This window comes from Megalobrama amblycephala, linkage group LG11, assembly GCF_018812025.1.
Source record: "Megalobrama amblycephala isolate DHTTF-2021 linkage group LG11, ASM1881202v1, whole genome shotgun sequence".
NCBI classification, from domain to species: domain Eukaryota; kingdom Metazoa; phylum Chordata; class Actinopteri; order Cypriniformes; family Xenocyprididae; genus Megalobrama; species Megalobrama amblycephala.
The window spans coordinates 23,529,865-23,552,344 of NC_063054.1; the positions used below are offsets into that span (position 1 = coordinate 23,529,865).

At 37.4% G+C, this 22,480-nt stretch overlaps 1 protein-coding gene across 5 annotated transcripts in view; it reads left to right on the plus strand.

Moving 5' to 3' along the window:
* The first annotated feature begins 1,039 nt into the window (after positions 1-1,039).
* myt1la (myelin transcription factor 1-like, a) overlaps positions 1,040-22,480 on the plus strand; it is a 74,137-nt gene continuing 52,696 nt past the window's right edge. For 3 of the 5 annotated variants that reach the window (XM_048206805.1, XM_048206807.1, XM_048206809.1), the window contains exon 1: positions 1,041-1,299. The gene's annotated coding sequence lies outside the window, so the exon portion shown is untranslated. Of the gene's footprint in view, positions 1,300-22,480 lie in introns of all 5 variants that reach the window. The other 2 variants (XM_048206810.1, XM_048206812.1) reach the window with 1 other exon arrangement.

Genomic DNA, 22,480 nt, shown 5'->3' on the forward strand with positions numbered 1-22,480 from the left:
GGCAACCAGGCTGCCTTGTTTTTCTGAGGTTTGCTTGCATGGATAGAGAGAAGACGGGGGGGAAAAAATCAGAGATAAACTACTGTATTTGAAATATCTGCTTTACTTCAGCACCGGGAGCTGTCCAATATGCTCTTCATTTCAGCACCAGGAGCTGTCCAGTGTTCCCCCTTGTTTCAGCACCAGGAGCTGTCCGCTTGTGTTTAAGCACTTGGGGATCTCTGGATTCTACAAAAAAAAAAAAAAAAAAAAAAGAGACATATTAATGTTAGCTGTCTTAAAATGCTTTTCAAATCCTGTCAAATGGGTTCAACGATTTTGAAAAGCACTGGAATTTTTATGCTCACCCATTTGCATCTTGGTTTTGATTAAAAATAGAACCCAGCAATATCAATTGAGATTTTATTGAAAGAGTTTGTAAATGGAGCCATTGTCAGTAGGGATTTAACGCAGACGTGGCCGTTGTATACCACGGTGTTTGCTTAATTTTCAATGAGGCACATTTTACTGGCACATAATTCATATTCTATATCAAATACAGACACCCACACTACTGCACACGCTAGCGCACTCATATGGCTTTGTAGACTCTGTAGTCTGTGGGGAGAGCAGAGCAGGGAGTGACTAGAAACAGACTGTCTATGGCTGAATTAATATGGGAGAGACTGATTAAGGTTATACATTTCCAGCCTGCCCTTTGTTCTCTGGCTTCCGGCAGACTGGGTTTGTTTATTTTGCGATACAATTGCTATTTCTTTTTGTTTTTCCCTTGGCCTGGCAGCCTTTGCGTCTCCTAAGCCGAGGGTCCGTGCTGTCTGTCTGTCGGTCAGATGAGGTGGGTAAGTCTGGCTCTGCATGCTCCACACTCGCTGCTGCTGCAGTGTCGCGTCGCTTCTGGAGACTGGCTCACACGCTTCTCTCTCTACCGCCTCACACATTCTGCTCACAGCTCCCTCCCTACGCTCCAACTCTCTCACTCCCCTCCTCCCTGTCTGTCTGTGTCTCTCCCTCCCTCCCTTCCTCTATTTCTCTCTCTCCCGCTCTTTCTACTGCCTCTCCAGAGCGGCTGCAGTTCCCTTCTCCTCCACTCTCTCTCCCTCCATCTCTCTAAGTGCTGGCGGAATACCGAGCTCAGACAAAGAAAGCTCAGGAGAACAGAGGAGAGAAGTGAAAGAGTGTGCTTTGAGGGACAGAAAAAGCGTTTTAAAGAGAAAAAGAGAAAGACGGGTGCAGACTTTCAGACCTACGGTGTGTGAGGAGACAGAGAGAGGGAGAGAGAAAGACAGTGTCGCCATTTCAGTAGGTTTCACTTTGTTTACTTCTTGTTCTTCTTGTTTTGCCATGCTGGCATGTCGTGGCCTCATAATCTACGTTCGTTTACGAACAAGGAGTGTGCATGTTTGTCTGCGTGTGTGTGTGTTTGAGAGAGGAAGACATTCTAATGCGTTCATGAAGACATCACTTTTGCATTCCAACACACAGGGCTGCAGAGTAGCTGTCTGACAAAGTAAGCTCCGCTACCTCTTTGCCTTCCGAACTGCAATGCTATAGCTACCTGACCGACTAGTGGTTGTTCCCAACTACATGTACGCATGGAACTCAATAATTAGCAACTATAAAATTGATTTTTCACCTTAGTCTGACAGTTGATTCTTATGTAATACTTTTAAGCAAATCGTCATTTTGAACACTTATCTCTTTTGGCTAATCGTGCATGCATCGGGGCAAAATGAAACGCCTGTCTTAAGCATCTTCACCTCGGGAGAATGACTGTGTGACTCTGAAAGTTGAGTGATTTGAAGTTGAATGTGAGTTGCGGCAGGGCTTTGCTGGATGGGGCTGTTGTAGATTTACCTGTGGAACAAAGAGAAGAGTTGCTTGTTCAACTCGGGCTCATTAAACAGCCACTGATAATGCAGCCATATGTGTGAATATATTGCACAGAGGTGTTATATAATGTCAACCAGTGGCACGACACAGGGCGATGTGATTTAGTATGCACTGGACCTCAGTCATGGAGAGTTAATATTTTTGCAGTTTCCTGTTTTATCAAACCACAATAATAATAATAATAATTATTATTATTATTACATTATAAATTATTATTATTATTATAATTTATATTGATTAATACTTTATTATTGTGGTTGTTATTTATATAAACTTTACAAATTCTAATAAATTCTAATAATTAACTTTATTACAATTATTATTATTATTATTATTATAAATATGATAATTAAAATAATGTTTAATAATAAACAAAGTTTAAAATCAGCTATCATGAAATAATGAAAACATTTATTATTTATAATAATAATAATCATTCTTCTTCTTCTACTTGTTAGTTGGTTGTTAGAATCTCACAATCAATGATAGAAGCCAGTGCCTATCTGCATCAGCGATAGAATATAGCTCTAGAGAAGATTTTGTGCATTATTCATATGCACAACCATCTGAACACATGTTTATGCAATGATGGGTGATATTGTTGACTGGGGATGTTTTTCAGCTGATCTGAAAACAGTCAAATCTAGTCAAATAATAGCTCAGGAGAAGTTCAAGTGGGAGGTTCTGAACCTGGATCAGCAGCGAGACATCTCAGCAGGAGTTCAGGAGAGAGCTGTCACACTTATGAATACTGTATGTGATCTCATTACTCTTGTAAGTTCTTGGTACATAACGATGCTTCTTAGTTAAGTTAATCTTACCATACAAAAATTCTTATAAACAGCGATATGACAGTGACAGTGTCGTTATATACACTTGCAATATGACTGATATACTGCGTTTCTGCTTCTTTCTTTTTTTTCAGTTCTTTTTTGTTTTCTTTTTTTGTTTTCTTTAGCTCCTGGTTTGGTTTGGGGAACTAATTGGCTAAATACAAGAGATTACATTAGATTATTGCAACGCTTCAGTCAAGAAATTCCCATTTAAAATGGCCTTTGTATGCTTTCCTGTCAGCAAAGTGCCGCATTTAGGATCAGAACCTGACCATGCTGAGGGTAAGCTAGGGTTTGAGATGGAGAAAGGGTCCTCAGGAGAAGATGTGATTTGTCTGGCTAGAAGCTTCATGACCCCAGAGGGTTTCCTTGCCTCAGTGAGCCATTTATACACTGAGGAAGAGAAAGACAGTGAGAAAAAGAGAGAGAGAGAGAGAGAGAGAGAGAGAGAGAGAGGGAAACAGAGAGCGAAACCTTGCCCATTTCACAATCTTACAGGTTTAATGAGTCGCCAACCAACCCCCACCAGCCCTTAACCACCCCATACACACACACACACACAAAAACACTAACCACTCTGTCTGATGTGTGGCTTTGGCTCAGACAAAAATAGCATCGTTGGTAAAGGCAGCTTGGGAAAGAACAAAATTGGATAGATTTCATTTATGTGGATATTATGTTTATTATACATGCACATTATCCTGACCTCATTTAGTCTGTAGCCTTTTTCTGAGTTTGTGTTTTGAGAAATTGTTGACTAGTTTTTTAAGATTTTTATTCAGATTTTTTATAGTGATACAATAGCATCTGCGCTGTTTCTTGTGTTACATTCATTGGAATGTCAGAGCTGTCCATGCGGGAATCACATTCTAGTCATAATAATGCCATCGCAATGCTAACAATGCATTTGAGTGCATTTATAGGTATAAAAAAAAAGAAATGCTATCAAAATCTGCTTGTTATAAAACCAGATAACACAAGAAAACAATTTTTTTTTTTTTTGGACGTCGAAATGTAAACAGACATGAGAACTTTAAGCTGATGTTCAGAATGAAATTGAGGTAAAATGCAAAAATTTGTCTAGGTCTATTTAGCATAAAGATTGTGCATGTTAATGAACTCATTGTTATACTGTAGTCCTATACCAGGGCGCTAATATAATGCTAGCATTAAGACAGAGCTAGTCAGCGCTTATGCTGTCAAAGTGAGTGAGATTTTCTTATTCCAGCCTACCTATCAAACTCTGCCAAGCTCCCGTCCAATTCCCCCTGTTTCCAGCAGATGTTACTTCAAGCTGGAGTGAGACTCTGGGCTTCTTGGTACTAGCATGGCGCTAAGCAAGCCATTTTATAATATATTCATGATTTAGTGTTGAAGTTGAAAGCTGTCACACAATCATCTACACTACCAAAAAGTTTACTGAAAGTTTAAGTAGCTCTGATGGTATTAAAGGGTTAGTTCATCCAAAAATATTAATTACTCACCCTCATGTCGTCCACACCCGTAAGACCTTCGATCATCTTCGGAACACAAATTAACATATTTTTGATGAAATCCAAAAGGTTATTTTTTTTAATCTCCCATAGAAAGCAAAGAAATTACCACATTCATGGTCCAGAAAAGTAGTAAAGACATTGTTAAATGTCTTTACAGTTGACGCAGTGCAGCGCTTCCGTGTTTAAGTCCAAAAGCTGGCTCAGTATTGGCCGACGCTGTTCACGTGAGCAGCACGACGCATGCGTGTGATGCTGAAGCAGGAGACGGCCAATACAAAGTCGTGTTCTGACGCAGAACATGGAAGCTCTGCAATGTGTTAGCGTAAACTGCGTAGGAAAATGACTGGGTAGAGGGGAAATTGTTGAATAAAGTCATTATTTTTGTTTTGTTATTCCTGTCACTTCATTACATTAAGGCTGAATCACGTTGACTATTTTAATGATGTCTTTACTACTTTTCCAGACCTTAAATGTGGTAATTTGGTTGCTTTCTATGGGAGATTAAAAAAACTCTCGGATTTCATCAAAAATATCTTAATTCGTGTTCCGAAGATGAACAAAGGTCTTACGGGTGTGGAACGACATGAGGGTGAGTTATTACTTAATGACAGAAATTAAATATTTTTGGTGAACTAACCCTTTAATGGTGGAATTTTGCTGATTCATGTGGTGCTACAGGAATGTTGTCTGGCTGACAGACAGGTTTTTATTGGCTGATGAGCATGGACACACACATACACACCCAGCGGGCCATTCAGTGCTCACACCATGCTCATTAAGACTGAAGAACCACAATATCTCAATTGCATTTTTTTTTCAGTATATAAATATTTATATGGGAATTTTTGGTTGAATCAATGAATTTGGTGCTAGCGAGTTACATGACAAAGGTTTTCACTCTGCAGTAGTTTGTGATGATGATATAATAAAGATGTTGTCATCGAAACATAAGGATATTTTACAAAAAAATACATAAAAATGTTACAAAATTTGAAATAAATATAATTACATTTATAAAAAAATAAATAGATAAAATTGAATATAAAAAATACAATATTTTATAAAAAAAATCCTTCCATATTTATTCAATGTAAATATTAAATTCTCTTAAATTTGCTTTCACTCTGAATGAAACTATCCTTGGCAGACTGCAGTAGTGAATGGAAAAGTATCGCTGTATTGAATGCTTGAAAATAAGCATTACTAATAGCATGCTTGAAATGAAAAACATCTTTTATTCTGAGAAAAGAAATCCAATCTTACATTTTTCAACTTTCCCACTAGTAAATTATCTCTGTGAACAGTGCAAAGTAGAATTCGGTAACAGAGAGATGAAAAGACCAATGTAGCCTACTGTAGCCCTGAATCAACAGTTGCATTATGAATAAAGGTGGCTTTTTATATATTTGGGTCATGGTGTAGAGGTTATTTGGTTCTCTGGGAAGCTGTAAATCTAAGAAATTTTATCATATACAAACATGTTATTGTATATTTGAAGAACACTCTTTTAGATTATTCTATTGCCTTTTTCATGGGAAGCCCTGATCTATATTAGATGCTGCTGTGACCTAGTTGAATAGAGAGAGGAAGGGAGAGGGAGGAAAAAAGAGAAAGAAAGAAAGAAAGAAAGAAAGAAAGAAAGAAAGAAAGAAAGAAAGACCAGGAATGATAGATTTGTGCAAGGGTGAATAAAACATTCCGGGGCAATCCAGGTTCGATCCCACGTTTCAGGATCAGCAAGCATGCAGTGTCCATACAAATCCAGCCTCTTACCCCTTGTAGCAGTGTTTCAGGCTAAATTAGGACCATGCCAATTTTAAATAACTTAATATAGTTTCAAAATGTATTTATTTTTAAATGGATAGTTGGTCTGTTCTAGGGGAAACAATGACAGAATAGTAAAATAAATATTATAATTGTGCAATATGTGGAGTATAGCAAAATACATAAGACTACTCAACAAATGAATAGCTGTATATAATTCAGATAGTTGAAACTATTTTATAAAATCCTGCCTGTGTATTATCTTAAAGCTTCCGAGAAGTCTTATTGAGGTACAAAACAATTGGACTTGTAACAAGATAAACACTGGAAAATTTTACAGTAGTATGTCACTTTTTCAGTGCTAAAACACTTTATTCTATCCCAGCTTAATATGCAGAGACAGCTACAGTATACAGTAAGTAAGCAATTTGAAAAATATAAACACTTTCTCTGTGGCACTATGAAAATTCCCCTTTTTGTTGTGAGTGAACTATCTTATTCTTGAACAGTGACATGAGTTGGGGACGGGACTGTTTGTTCAGGGGGTGTATTTAAAAAGTTGTTTTGAAAACAACAGAGTTTCTTTTTGCAGCTCTGTTCAGTGGCATTCCTTTTCACTACAGTCTAAATGAGACGCAAGATAACGCTATATATTTGTATGAAAAAAAGAGAGTGATACGAGAGACGTGAAAGTACTGTAGTGCCGCTTTCAGTTAGTCACATGTGCGGTCTTATATACAGTTGCTATGGACAACGGGGGAATATTTGTATGAATCAAGTGTTCTAAAGGCTTTTAGGCTTATAAACATTTCTCTAGAAGAAAAATGCTTCCTATAATTTTTGTCGTCAAAGACCCTGCATCTAATCGAATGGTATTTTATCTAAATTCTTTGGTCACATGCTAGAAGCAGCCAAATTACAGTATTTAAATGCCAACATGGACACGCTGAATAACTACTAAACTACATAAGGTAAATGAAAATTTGACTTAATATATAGTACAGGGTTGGGTGTCTAATGTAAAATTTAATCAGTATGATTTGCAAAGGGCTGCCATATAACAGTATTTAAGGGGAGAGAAGTAAGGGTAACACTTTATTTCGATTATCCAATTTAGACATTCTAATAACTATAAGTAACTTTGCAACTACTGTACGTGTCAACTAGCAGTCAATAGAGTATTAGAAGACAGTCTGCTTAAAGTTCACAGAAAAATGAAAATTGCGTCATTAATTACTTGCCCTCATGTCGTTCCAAACCCGTGAGATTTTTGTTCATCTTCAGAACACAAATAAAGATCTTTTTGATGAAATCTGACAGCATTCTGTCCCTCCATAGACAGCTACACAACTGAAACTTTGACGCTTCAAAAAAGTTCATAAAGAGATCAGAAAACAAATCCATATGTATTGAGTGGTTTAGTCCAAAATTTTTGAAGAGACTCAATGGTTTTATATGATGAACAGATTGAATTTAGGCTTTTATTCACTTATAAACATTGATCAGCGAACATAAACAGAAGCTCAAGCAAACCTGTTTGACCTGCGAGAACAAACCTCTTGCGGAAGCTCAAACGTGCTGCGTAACACACGAGAATGAACCTCATTGGTTCTCGCACTTCAAGCAAACATGCTTGAGCTTCTGTTTACCATGTGTATGTATTTACTGTATTTATACTGTAATATGTATTTACACATGTGTACCATATGTGTGAGTTGATGAATGTTTTATTTAAATAAAAGCCTAAATTCAATCTGTTCATCATATAAAGCAATAGTTTCTCTTCAGAAAATTTTGGACTAAACCGCTTAATTGATATTGATATAGTTTTACAATCTCTTTAAGAAGCAAAGGCAGTCTATGGAGGGACAAAAAGTTCTCAGATTTCATCAAAAAGATTTTCAGTACATGTCAACTTATACTAACCCTAACTTTAACCCTAACCCTAACCTAACAGTCTACTAATACACTAATGAGAGTTAGTTTTTTGTGTGGTTGCAAATTAATGTGTGGTTGCGAGTTAGTTGACATGTTTTTGCAAAGTTACTTATAGTTAGTAGAATGTCTAAAGTGCTATCGAAAAAAAGTGTAACTGAAGGAAGTTACAGATTTGAGTTGTATCCCAAATGACATCCAGCATCGGAGCATGATAGCTTCTCTCTTTCCGCTTCATAAGGAAAGTTGCTACTGTTGAGTGCATGAAGTGTCCAATGTTCCACACTTTATTTTTCAGTTGAATAAGTGCACCTTTGGGGTATTTAAAATGCAAAATATTGTAATTCTTGTAATACTCACACTACTTATACTGCAAAATGGTATCAAATAGAGCATAAGTACACAAATTGGGATGCATCTTTGTTTTCACAAACACAGAGTCAAGCATTCTCCGGCCATATTCATGAGTCTATGAATCATTGAATTCAATCCTGCAAGCGAATCTGATCATCGGGACATTTTAAAGTTGGTGGCAGCCATTGAAAATGAGTGTTGGTATATAAACTCCCCATAGAATCCCATAGATCCCCCATAGACCGCATACACTCTCCAAATCAGTACTGACCTGATTTGCCCATATATGCACAGTGACTCAGGAAAGCTATCGAGTCTGTGTGTTGAAAGCGCAACGCATACACACCGCTATCCGATAATGGCGATGATTCACTCCAATCGGTGAGAGCATCTCACAACATGAGCTGGGGCCACATATGGAGGCCTATTTCCTGTTGCATTTGCAGACCCATGGAAGGGAGGGAGGAGTAAATGGAGGGGCCTCATCATCTTTCTTTTTGAATGTGAAAAGGATTCCTTTTGTGTGTGTGTTTGTGCAGCGGGGGCATTTTCCTTAATAACTAATCTGGGGTGATTACACGAGTTCAGCTCTTAAGAGATCATCTGGTTTCTGCTCACTCTTTTTACTTTATGTGTTGTTCTAAAAAGAAAGGAGGATGGAGTACATTAGAGAGCTCAAATGGGCATGAGTATTTTTGCATCTGCAGACATAGACACGGGTTACCGGGGTTGTTGTTGCAGGAGTGTGTTAACAGAATACAAAGCATTCTAAAGAGGTGAACAGGTTCTGCTGCCTTGGCATAGGAGGAAGATATGGCTCTCGAATTTCCAGAAGATGACAGAAGGATGCTTTTTGTCTGTGTGGAAGTGCTGTCTTAATTGCTTTTTAATGTTTATATAATCAGTCACGCTTCCTATTGTGCACTGCAAAAAATCATTGTGCTCAATCAGTCAATCTGTATTTTTGGCTTGTTTTCCTAAAAAAAAATCTAAACATCATTTAAACAAGATCAAATTACTTTAGAAACAAAATCGCATAGGATATTAAGATGTATTTTCTGTTTTATTTTTCTTTCTTTATTTGAAAATCTTTTTTTCTCTCTCTCTCTTACAATAAACTTCACTCTTTTAGTTAAATTTATGCTTAAAACAATTTGCCAATGCAGTAATTAAAGTCGACGTGAAATTAAAATTCACCCTATCTATTTTTCAAATGAATGCTATTGATAGTATTGTGAACGATTCATCAATGCACCTTTCTTTTTTTTCTTTTTTCTTTTTTTATCTCATAATTTTTAACCAAAGTGACATAACTTTCAGTGAGTCTTCCGGTGAAACAACAGACTTCTTTCTGGTGACATATGCCAGACTTCTCCAAACATTTGGGGCCCTATTTTAACGATTTAAGCACGTGGTCTAAAGCGCATGACGCAAGTGCACTTAGGATGTGTCAGAATCTACTTTTGCTAGTTTAAAGATGGGAAAAATGGTCGGCACATGGTCTAAAAGGGTTGTCCCTATTCTCTTAATGAGTAATGGGTGTGTTTTGGACATAACGTGCAGTCTCATCTCCCATTCCCTTTAAAAGCCAGTTGCGCTCGCACCATGGCGGATTCGCTATTTACATGGCGGAATCTGCAAGTGGAAAAACTGAATGCTGAGCGTGGAAATGGATCAGCTTGTGCGCGAGGTTAAAGCGCGCAAGCAGACCTTCCATGGGACGAGCCGGATTCCACCAACCCATTTTTATCTGTATGAACACAATTAGGGGTGTTCTCGACTACGGATTTAGCTACATAGTTGAATCCGATTCGAATCAGATTGCCTATATTCGACTGATAGTCGAATCATATATATATATATATATATATATATATATATATATATATATATATATATATATATATAACTGCAGAAAGGCCACACAGATAGATATAAATTTCATATGTCGGCAAATCAAATTACATCAGCTAAATTGTCTGTGCGAGCAAGCTTTAACTAATCTACAGCGCAACATTGATGCACCAAAAAACAAAAAAATAAATTCATTTAATAAAAAAAATATAATTTTTTTATCAAACATTAATTTACAGAATTGAATTAGAACAGAATATAGCCTACCGTTCTAATAAATGAAAATAATCTAATTAAAAAAATGAAATATGATCAAGTCAAATTGCAAAATGCCTGAAGTGCAGCATATATTCAAAACACAACATTCACAACATCCAAAAATCATATTACATCCGGCTGAAATAGTTTGAAATCACTTGTTGCTACCTTACCTGATTGAGAGAGAAAAATCCAGTCTTTCACGCGATCTGCCTGTGTCCGTTTGAGTCTTTTCAAATAGCGTGCTATAGTCAGCTCGTTGGCCGGCAGAAGCGTGGCGCAATGTTTGTCGTTGTTGAGTTCTAGGACATGAGCTGTTGGCACAACTTGCATCATACGTTTTTTGGATCATCTTTTACCATTTCAAAGTGTGTCCAATTGTACACTTTATCCAGGACATTGTTAAAGATTTAATCCCTGCCGCAAAGATGCTCCTCTGTCGGTCACGAATCATGGAAGTGAAACTTAAATCTGTCACAGGGGTGGTTGGATTTATTCACGCACATTAAAAATATTTATTAAAAGCTTCTTTCTTTTCACATTTTTATTTATAGTATTAACATAATAGGCTGTATGTTAACCTATTGGGAAAGAACCGGTAGGTCTATGTAAAATCAGATATTGAGCGCCCCCATATCTCGTCTCATAACACCTCTGCGACGATTCGACTGTGAGACTGGTAGTCGAATCAGGCTCCTCCTATCGAAGATTCGAATCGTCGACTATTCAGGGTCACCCCTAAACACAATAATAATTTTTTGCATTGTAATCCTTTTATTTTTAATATTTGGCATGTTTGTGTGCTGCTGCACATCCCTGTGTGGGTAATAAGCAGTGTACGTGTGTTGTGCACCCACATATAGGCACATATTACTAACACGCTCTTTAAATAACAAAAAAAATACTGCGGCATTGACTTCAGACCAGGTTTCAATTGGTCAATGGTGCAGTGTATTTCAGTTGCCTCAAAATGGCAACACGCCAACAATGCATCTGAACACACCTCGTTTTTAGACCAGCACGCCCATGGGCGCACAAATGCATTTGCTATTTAAACAACGTGGCGCAGGACGTGAAAATTATATCTGAAACTAGCAAAAAACTCTTGTGTCGCGCCTGGCATTCACATCTTCCTCATCCAATCAACAATCAATGGATAGAACCAAGTCCCCACCCTACAATTTGTTTCCCCCACCCTACAATTATGGATTTTAGCAGTTTTTCTAGTCTGCCACAGTAGGTCCGGTCTCTAGTCTGACTAAATCATGTACGCACTGGTGGCATCTGTGTTCCATCTGTCGTTCTCACCTTCGGTTGTCATTGTCGACCAGCCCTGTGAAAAGTTACATAACAACATCATACTGTAGAACAAGCCTGGCATGATGCTTCAGTAGAGCACCACATCTTGCCTATACCAACTAGCTATGAGGATATTTATATAAAATGTATAGCAGCACACACACACACACGCGCACATAGATGTTAAGGAATGACCAGTCAGTAAATTAAGGAGCTGGCTCTAGGGTTTCTTTCCAGACACTGTTTGGGAGTGTCGGACAGAGAGCTCATAGAATGAGTCATGAAGTGGGAGAGCTGTTATTTTTAACACGCGCGCTCACGCACACACTCCGCCGTGCCTCACACAGGCTGCTATGCAATTGGCTCACTGGGGACAGTCCTGTGATGGAAGACGTGAGGCAACACCTCCATTAGAGTCCAGTGCAGGCCCTCCAGCGCAGTGACTCAGCTAAAACACACTGCTAATTATTCATTAGGGCCAAATGTGCCTACAGTACACAGCCTGCGTACAGCTCTAAGCACACTGAACAACATAATATTCCCTTATCCCACATACACATTGTGGTAGATATGGGTTTTTAACAAGATGAGTAATTTTTGTCATCCTTTGGTGAAGAAGAGCTAGATGAAAATGGCTCATTATTGCAATTATTCATTTTAGGGAAGCGAGAGAGAGCGGGAGAAACAGAGAGTGAGAAAGAAAGAGAGAGAGAGGGAGAGAGAGAGGGAGCCTTGGCTGGTGGTAATTAAAGCACGTCCTTCTCGATAGGACGCAGCGGAGGTCTGGCTGATTGCTCCATGGTTTCTCCGTCTCTGAATGCGTTGTGAATGAGACAGACAGGAGCACGAGCTCTGCATGCTGATTAAAATCATATTTCCTCTCCATCTCAGCTCAATCCGCGCTGATTTGCCTCACTGATTAGAATTTGCTGGTGACAAAGCTGGAGACAGAGCCCAATGCAACATATAACTAATCACATTCCAGCACTGCACTGAGCTCGTAAAGATGGGGAGAATTAGTACTCATACGCTTTTGGACAGATGTGCATTGAACCGAGCCTGGAATGACTCATTAGTTGACAAAGAGCGCTTTGGACAGCCGTATGGCTTTGGTTATAGATGTCAAGCTCTCGTGTGGTTCGGTTGGTTTTAAGCAGATAAAAGCTCAAGCTCTGTTCCAAAACCTAGCAAGCTGACTCGCTGCCTATTGCCTAGATAGGCGTCCTAACTGTAAGTGAATGATTTGAAATGCTACGTAGGAAGAAACAGCAAACACATAGATGATGTTCTACACACAAAGCGCATGAGAGATTCAACTCACGATTAATTTCAATTCATGTGACATAAACAGCACAATACTCATAATAATCATAAATATACACAGCACACAAATACCAGGATGGAGAAGGGAAATACAGTATTTACAAGTTTCCAAAATTTGGTTTTTCAAGGAAAGTCGTATTGGGAAACTCAGAATATTGGTGCTGCCGAGTTGAGTTACCAATGTGAAATTGGCTTCAAACAAGTCAGTTGTGAATGGTAATGAATGATTTTGCAAAGTTTATGTACGACAGAGCTTATAGCCCATGCATGCCGTAATATCTCAGAAATAGTTTCACTTCCTTTGAAACTTGTTAACAAGTCAGCTTGTTAAGTCTGACGTCAAACATCACAGTTTTCGTGTCCAAACGTTCGTGTCAAAAGCAAACAACAAATGGTGTTAGTATACACTCATAAAATTTAATACGTCATGACTTAAAGACTTACTCACCCTCAATTAGTTCTAAACCTGTATGAATTTCTTTGTTTTGCTGAACACAAAGGAAGATACACTAATAAATAAGAGCTATTTGGCTGAACCATGGACAAATGGTTCCACGTGACCTAAACAAATAAAACCAAATAGAATCAACCATGTACAACTAACTAGAATCAATGGTGTTCATTTAACTTGAATGGTTTTAATTTATTTTAAATAAATGGTTTTCATTTAAATTTACATTCAAATAATGCTTCCTGTTTAGTTCAGTGATTTACATAAACTAAATATAACTTTTTTCACACGTACAATGTTTGGTGTTGGCAGTCCAAATACTGTTTTCACCCAGAACACTACCATAGTGGTGACTTTATTATTAAAGCAATTTAAATTTTTGTTAGCAGGTCCTCAACCCAATCACATGCTCCACACTTTACCAAAATGATAACCCCAAAAACACTAACATAACAGAAACTTTTAAATACCAACATAATAGAACTTTAAATATTAACAAGTCTCTCAATTTTCTCATCTTGCTAAAAATGCATAAAATTACACTTTTTTTTTTTTTTCAACATTTACTCTCCCAATTCAGCCCATGTGCAAAGCATCCTGTTTGATTGGGTTACTTAACTTGAAACATTATTTCAAAATGAAAACATCAAGTTAAGTCAAAGAGTAACCGTTTCAAGTAAATTTAACATGAAGCAATCACATTTGAACCAGAAACCTGATACAATGGTGATAAATCAAAATAAATTGTTTAAATAAAGTGAACACCATCAAAAAATACTTTTTTTGAGTGCATTTGGAAGAATGTCAGTAACCAAACAGATCTCGCCCCCCATTTACTACCACAGTATTTATATTTCATTGACTACCATAGTATTTATTTTTATATTATTGATCTGTTTGGTTACTGACATTCTTCCAAATATCTTTCTTTGTGTTCAGTAGAACAAAGAAATTTATACAGGTTTGGAACTACATGAGGGTGAGTAAATGATGACAGAATTTTCATTTTTGGGTAACCTATCCCTTTAAGCAAATTCAGAAGTCGTTGCTTTTAGAAAGTAACTTCCCACTGGTAAATATGGCTAATTTTTAAGATCTTGATGCAGACATTCTGCCATGGCTTGATAAGCTTGTCGCAATGCATTATTGGATTGCTTCTGTAAAATGTGTCTACTTTTTGGAACATATCCTAGGACATCTTAAAATTCAGCTTTGGTAGGCAGCTCAATAGGTTCTAGAAGCATTTGCCTTGAATTGTCAGATGCTTTAACAATCGAATGGCACTTTTACCTTCATAAATCTAAACAACCTCCTTGGCGCTCTTTGGATTTGTTAACAGACATGAGATTTCAGGCTCCCGTGCACGGCTACACGTGTTCGCGTGTGAAATACACGTCTATGTGTAAGAACTGGCCGAGCTTTGTGCTATCCCAAATGCACAGAAGAACACATCCGCTCACCAGCTGCAGAGGTAAAGCGTGGTGAGCCCAGCAGGCTGCTGTAGTGGAGAGGAGGAGATGTAATTAGCAGGTATGGTGTGAAAGCGGCCAGATCAAGCTGCAAGGTGCCCCGCATTGAGAACAAGCTAAGCGCTGCAAAGTTCATCATGACATTTTCACCTCCATTATGTGTCATGGGATGGCATTTGTCCTGTATTTAATAGTTTTGTGTGTTTTTCTGTGTTTGTGCTTTAATTTGGAAAATTGCTTAGGTGTACTGGATTTGATTTTTCTGTTGTTTGGTCTTTTTTTGTTTTGAAAGAATCTTTAAATAGACTATAAATAAAAGCGAAAGAAATCCTTTCACAAATTCTGTAATGAAAGCCTGTTCACACCAAGAACGATAACAATTGGGGTGTAACGAAACCCTCATGTCACGATTCGATACATATCACGATACAAAACAATGCATTCTGGGTAAAATTTGTCATTTTAAGAAAAGAGGCCTTTAGGCTACTTTCTCAAAAATGAGAAATAATATTACCCAGAATGCATTGTAATATACAGAATGCATTGTAATATACAGAAGTAACATACTGTAAAAACAATGCATTCTGGGTAATATTTGTCATTTTCAAGAAAGTAGCCTATAGGTTACTTTCTCGAAAAAGACAAATAATATGCAGAATGCATTTTTTTTACAGTTATTTTTTAGAGTGTAGATATATTTAAAACAATGTAGGCCAATTTTTACTGGTAACATAAGACATTTGGCAGGATATTCCCCCATTGCATTATTAAACATTATATTCAACATTATATATAGTAGTTTAATGTAGTACTGACACTAAAACTTTGTAAATTTGAATTTTTTCTCACACAGTAATTTTCATTTTGGGTGAACTATACACAATACATATTGCCTATCCACCATACATGCATTTTTGTATTGCGATATATAGTGCCACGATATGTTGTTACACCCCTAATAACAATACAGATATAGTTATAAAAATCATTCTAAATTTAAAAGAATAGCAGAGTCCACAATGATAACGCCTCAGAGGAACGATATCATTGGAAGTACTTTCAAATCGATTTTTTCCAGCTGATGAATGATAAAAACATTGACAGCCAATCAGAATTCAATCTACTTTAAAGAGTTTGAGCATTTAAAGCATCAGACGACAAAACTGCAGCACATACTTATAATAAAAATCAGAACGTTTCCATGCGTTGGTGTAGATGCTAATACAGATATCGTCATAGTTATCGTTATGGATATTGTTCTTGGTGTGGATAGTTCACCCAAAAATGAAAACTATTCCATGATTTACTCACCCTCAATCCATCCTAGGTGTATATGACTATCTTCTTTCACACAAACACAATCCGAGATATATTTAAAAATATCCTTAGTCCTCCAAGGCTTATAATGGTTGTGAATGGTAGGCCAAATTCTGAAGACAGAAAAAATGCATCCATCCATAAAAAAAAAAAAAAAGAATCCATATGACTCCCGAGGATTAATAAAGGCCTTTTGAAGCAAAGGGATGCATTTTTGTAAAAAAAAAAATCCATATCTAAAACTTATATATTCAAACAACTAGTTTCCAGCAAAAGACCTCACGTAGAATGCGCAAGTCGACTTGCACCAAATGATTAATCATCTGACGCGATGTATGACGCACAGAGTTGCCAGATTGGAAATGTCCAATTATCGTACCAGAAGCTCAAAATTGTCGTATTTGGAAGAAAATTATCATACACAACTTTTTAGTATAGGTAAATGAACTAAATTAATAACTAATGATTTTTACAACGTAAACATTCAATACTGAACTAACATAAGCTGGACAATCACACTATTTTAACTGCTGTACAGCCAAAATTATGTTCAATGATGTTCATGACACAATCTGCATTGTAAAAAGTGACCTAAAAGTGCTGCAGCAGGAAGGTTAATTTGAGCTCGTGACAGAGAGTTATTCTCCATGATGATTGGCCGAGAAGAAATCGAGATGAGATGGAAGACTTGCCTAACAAAGTTCACGTTCTCCTTACAATCATGACGTAGATACACACAGCTAGATCAATGACCCGATTTATAACAACCATCATTTGAAGTGTCACAAAATACTGAAATGATCATACATTATGGGATTTTTTTCATTATTGATCGTACATCGTACCAAGGTCAAAATTATCGTACAAATACGTTAATTATCGTACGTCTGGCAACACTGATGACGCAGGATGTACTGTAGGCGTATCATAAGCTTAGACGCCTCTCACGGTTCAAACAAATACGGCTGGGCAACAAACTCAAGCTCCTCTTTCGAAATCCTCCGACATTTCTCTTTAAAATTTCTCATTTTAAACTTCAAATTCAAATTCATGACTAGTGTTTTGTTTTGCTCTCTCCTCTGCGCCTCCGCATGCATCATTGCGTCATCGCGTCAGGTCAGAGGTTGCTCTTCCGCCCAATAAATTGATGTGCGCAGTATGCGTATACGGTCGTCCGCCGGAAGCTCGTTATTTGAATTTATAAAGTTTTAAATATGGATATTTTTCTTACAAAAATGCATCCCTTTGCTTCAAAAGGCCTTTATTAACCCTCAGGAGTCGTATGGATTCATTTTTTTTATGGATGGATGCTTTTTTTCTGTCTTCAGAATTTGGCCTACCATTCACAACCATTATAAACCTTGGAGTACTAAGGATATTTTTAAATATGTTTTGGATTGTGTCCATCTGAAAGAAGATAGTCATATACATCTAGGATGACTCTAGGGTGAATAAATAAGGGGATAATTTTAATTTTTTGGGTGAACTATCCCTTTAAGAGTTACACTTTTAAGTATTGACTAAATGATTATGATTTTTTTTTCTCACTTTTGCCTCAACTGCATTCAATTTGGCATTTAAGTGGAGTCGGAAATACCTTATTTACGAGTTATCAGCACTTGAAAATCTAAGGAAAGTTGTATTTACAAGTGGTGAAACTCAGAATTTGAGTTGTTACTGGAGTTGCTGCGTTGTGACAACAGAAGTTCATGGCTTCAAACAGGTCGGCTGTGAATGCTATAATGAATAATTTTGCAGTTTGCAGCTCACAAATGTCAAGTTAATCATTCACCTTTCACAGTTTGCTTGTATGTTTTTGTTAACGGTTAGGCAATGGTATCTTTCAGTTATTTTGTTCTGGATAGCATTTTTTTTGTGTAATTATTGAATAGGTTTTAAATAAAAGAGACATGCATTCAAGTAAAGTTAGGATTCCACAAATCCAGGAATAAGTTATACTGGGGAAAAAAAGTGATCATATTTGAATGCAGCCATTAGCTCTCAGCTAGTCATTGCTGGTATAATTTGATGGGTAACATGCGATTTCTTCCTGTCAGACGATTCTGGCAGTCTGGGTGCCCACGTCTCCTCCGGGCCTGGCACCAACTTAGGTTGTCGAATGAGGGGCCAAAAGCTATTTTCCGCTGAACTGCTCCTCTCTCTCTCTGAGGACATGAAATCTCAGGAAGCCTTCGCCTTTCCCGTCGCTGGGAGAGAGGACTTCTGGTGCCTCCGTTGCTATTGACGACGTGTTGGTTGGATCCCACGCGGTTGCCAGGCATCATTAAGACCTGATGGCACGGGTTTCTCTCTCCATAAGCAAGCCTCGAGAATGGCAGGGGCAATTAAAGCTCTTCTCTGCCTGATGGAATAGAATGAGGCCCCAGGAGAGAGAGAGTCAGGAGTCAGAGAGGTAAAGAGAGAGAGAGAGAGAGAGAGAAATGAGACGGAGAGGGAGGCATTGTTCTCCAGCCTTACCTTTGATGAGGATGCGTTAGAGTGCATCAGGGTGGAAGACGGGTTTGTTTCATTGTTTAGTGCAGAGTGTCTTTGTGGATTGCATCCATGCCATGCACTATATGGAATCAGACTCCAAGCTCTGAGAGCCCTCCATCCAGGGCCATTTGTAGATTAGCTGCATCTGGCAGATCGAGACCATTTCCATTAGTGCTTAAATGAGGAATCTTACGAGAAATGTCCTCAGAGCTCGGGTGCCATCTCAGAACGGGAGATGTGCCGGCGTATGTTTTGAAGGAAAGGAAATGTTCTTCTCAAAATACCTGCAATTGTGGGCCTCTGATGTAATTGTAATTTCAGGCTGATCTAGTTTTCTCGCTCGCATTCTGCTTATAACCTATGGCTTCATGGCTAGTCATGTAGCTAATAATGAAGAGCTCTACTGTGCATGTGCTCTGATTCTAAATGAGGGCTGGAAAATGCGAGCAGCCCACACTCTCTGCTGTGTGGTGATTGGAATTCTGGCTAGACTCTTTGCAGGCATCTGCATTACATGTGCACACACATACACGCACAGATTTGCATTACCGTCGCATTCACACCGAGTGAGTCACGCCGACTGATAAGGTAGAGCAGAAGTCTAGACTCTTTGAAGCTATTTGAAGTATTGGGTGGCCAAACATTTTCCAACACTGGCTATCGGACTTTATTACCCAGCAGACAATAGGGTGCCTTAAAACACACTGGCTATTTGGAATAGTACTCTACCATGCTACTCTCACTATAGCTGCAGTACTACTAGATTTGCCAAAATGTAATAGTACATACTGTGTGAAATATGGTATCCCACAATGCAATGCAGTGCCATTATGATAGAGGAACAGGAAGAAATATACACTACCATTTAAAAGTTTGAAGTCATTTTTAAAAAGAAATTAATAGTTTAATTCAGCAAGGATGCAGTAAATTGATCAAAAGTGATGGTAAAGATTTTTTGGTTGTTCCAAAAGAATACATTTCGAATAAATGTTTGTTGTTTTTTTCACATTTTGCTCATCCAAGAATCCTGAAAAAAAAACAAAAAAACATAAGTTTCCACAAAATATATTAAGCAGCACAACTGTTTTCAACATTGATAATAAGAAATGCTTCTTGAGCAGAATTAGAATGGTTTCTGAAGGATCATGTGACACCAAAGATGCTGCTAAAAATTCAGCTTTGCCATCACAGGAAATAAATTACATTTTAAAATATTAAAATAGAAAACAATTATTTTAAATTGCAATAATATTTCACAATATTGCTGTTTTAACTGTATTTAAATCAATGCAGCATTGGTAAGTGACTTTTAAAGACATTAAAAAAATGTACATTTAAAATTTTTGCAACTTTTGAACTGTAGGTCACAATTTTTAATATCTTTTTTTTCTTGTTATTTGTTAAGAATTTGTACATACAAAATTGATTTAAGAGCTGATAACTGCATACCAGGTCATGTGACAACAATGTAACATATTACTGTTTAAAATGTAGAATATTGTCTACAGTTTTACCTACTATTTATAATAATAGTGGAAAGTATACACACTGTATACTGTGCAGTGTTCAGTAAGCAAGTATTCCATACCGAACATAGCCGACATTTTTTAACAAGCGAGAATGTGAAATGAATAATGTCTCATGACGTGATTGTTTCAGGGCTCTTGTAGACATGATGCCATCTGAATTGGGGCCAAGCAACAACCAGCCAAGCAAATCTGACCGGTCACACCACATAAATCCAGACCAATCTCAGGGTCACTGACACCAGCACACTAATGTAACATAGACAAACATGTGTCTTGAATCAACGGTAAATATGATTTCGGATTTATATGTGCTGTGTTTGTTTTTTTGTTTTTTTGGTTTTTTGGACTGTCCGGTGGGGTGATGTTAGGCAGGGTTGAGGGGAAATTAGCTGGAGAGATTGCATGCTGAGCCTTGAGGGTTGTAGGGTCATGTCTCTCTGACTAGGTCACTCTGTTCCTGATGACTGAGCGTGATGCACACTCACGCAAACACACATGCACACACTCTCGTGGGGGCGGAGAGGCTCACAGTGGTGCTGTGCATCTGGAGCAGTTTTTAGATGAATGGGATGTGACAACAGCACTGCCAGGCGAATGCCTGGGCAAGGGTGTTTTTTTTTTTTTTGGAAGAGTTTGGCCTGATGCTAAAATAGTGAAAATTCTCTAGCTAGATCATTTGAACACCATCTTGATACACAGTGACTGTTGTCTGTAAAACTTATTTTGATATCCTGATAATTTATACTGTTTATACTGAGTAGTTTTCCCCCCAATTCAAATTTTGTGGGATATCCAAAACTGACAGCAGAAATTTGTCTGATATCCCAAAACCAGTTAACAGCAAATATTGTCTGATACTCGAAATTAGTTAACAAAACTTTTTTTTGTCTGGTACCCAAAACTGTATTAAAGGGTTCACACAAAAATGAAATTTCTGTCATTAATTACTCACCCTTATGTCATTCCACCCCCTTAAGACCTTTAGAACACAAATTAAGATTTTTGATGAAATCCGTGAGTTTTTTTTTATCTCCCATAGAAAGCAGCGTAATTACCGTCATTCAAGGTCCAGAAAAGTAGTAAAGACATTGTTAAAATAGTCCAGGTGACTACAGTGGTCCAACCTTAATTTCATGAAGTGACGAGAATATTGTGCACAAAAACTAAACAAAAATTACAACTTTATTCAACAATATCTTCTCTCCCCTGTCTTTCTGCTTCACTGTTTACGTCCAGCGCTTCCAGGTTCTACGTCATGTTAGGTTCTAATAACATTAGAATTGTTGGGAAAAGTTACTTTTAAAAGTAATGCATTACAATATTGCTAAAAAAGAAACTAATTGCATTACTTAGTTACTTAGTTACTTAGTTACTTAGAACTATGGGAGAAAAAAAACATCTCGGATTTCATCAAAAATATCTTAATTTCTGTTTCGAAGATAAACAAAGGTCTTACGGGTTTGGAACGACATGAGGGTGTAATTAATTACAATTTTATTTTTGGGTGAACTAATTCTTTAAAGGTGCTCTAAGTGATGTCGTTTTTAGGCTAAAACATTTTTTGTCACATACACCAAACATCTCCTCACTATCCGCTAGCTGCCTGTCCCCTGAACACACTGTAAAAAAAAAACGCGGTCTCTGTAGTCACCACAAGCTCCGAAAACGGCAATAAAAACAAACTGGTGCAGCCTGGACCACGAAACATAATAAACATGCTCCAGCCAATAACCGACAAGAATTATTTTAAATGCGCGTTCATGAATGTTTCGGGAAGCACGGAGGGGAGGGGGAGGAGGAGGAGGAGGAGGGAGGGTCTAGCTAGCCTCTGTTTTGTTTGACAACACTTCGAATGTCAACAGGAAGTTACATCCACCCAGGATCACTTAGAGCACCTTTAACTATTGCTTCACAACATTGTCCTGTGACATTAAAAGAAATGAAATGGAGACATTCTCTTATCTCTAACTTGTGAAGACAAATATCTCTTGAAACCACACAATCATAAGATTAAACGACAACATTGCAAGAGCAAGGAAAATATGTAAATAATAAATAATATAATAAAAATGAATAAATGATTCTATGAGTAAATGGAATTATATAATTAAATAAATTTTTTAATTATTATAAATTAAATAATATAAATAATTATTATAAATCAAATTAAAATAAATAAATAAAACACAACACAGATCTATGGTCACTCTTT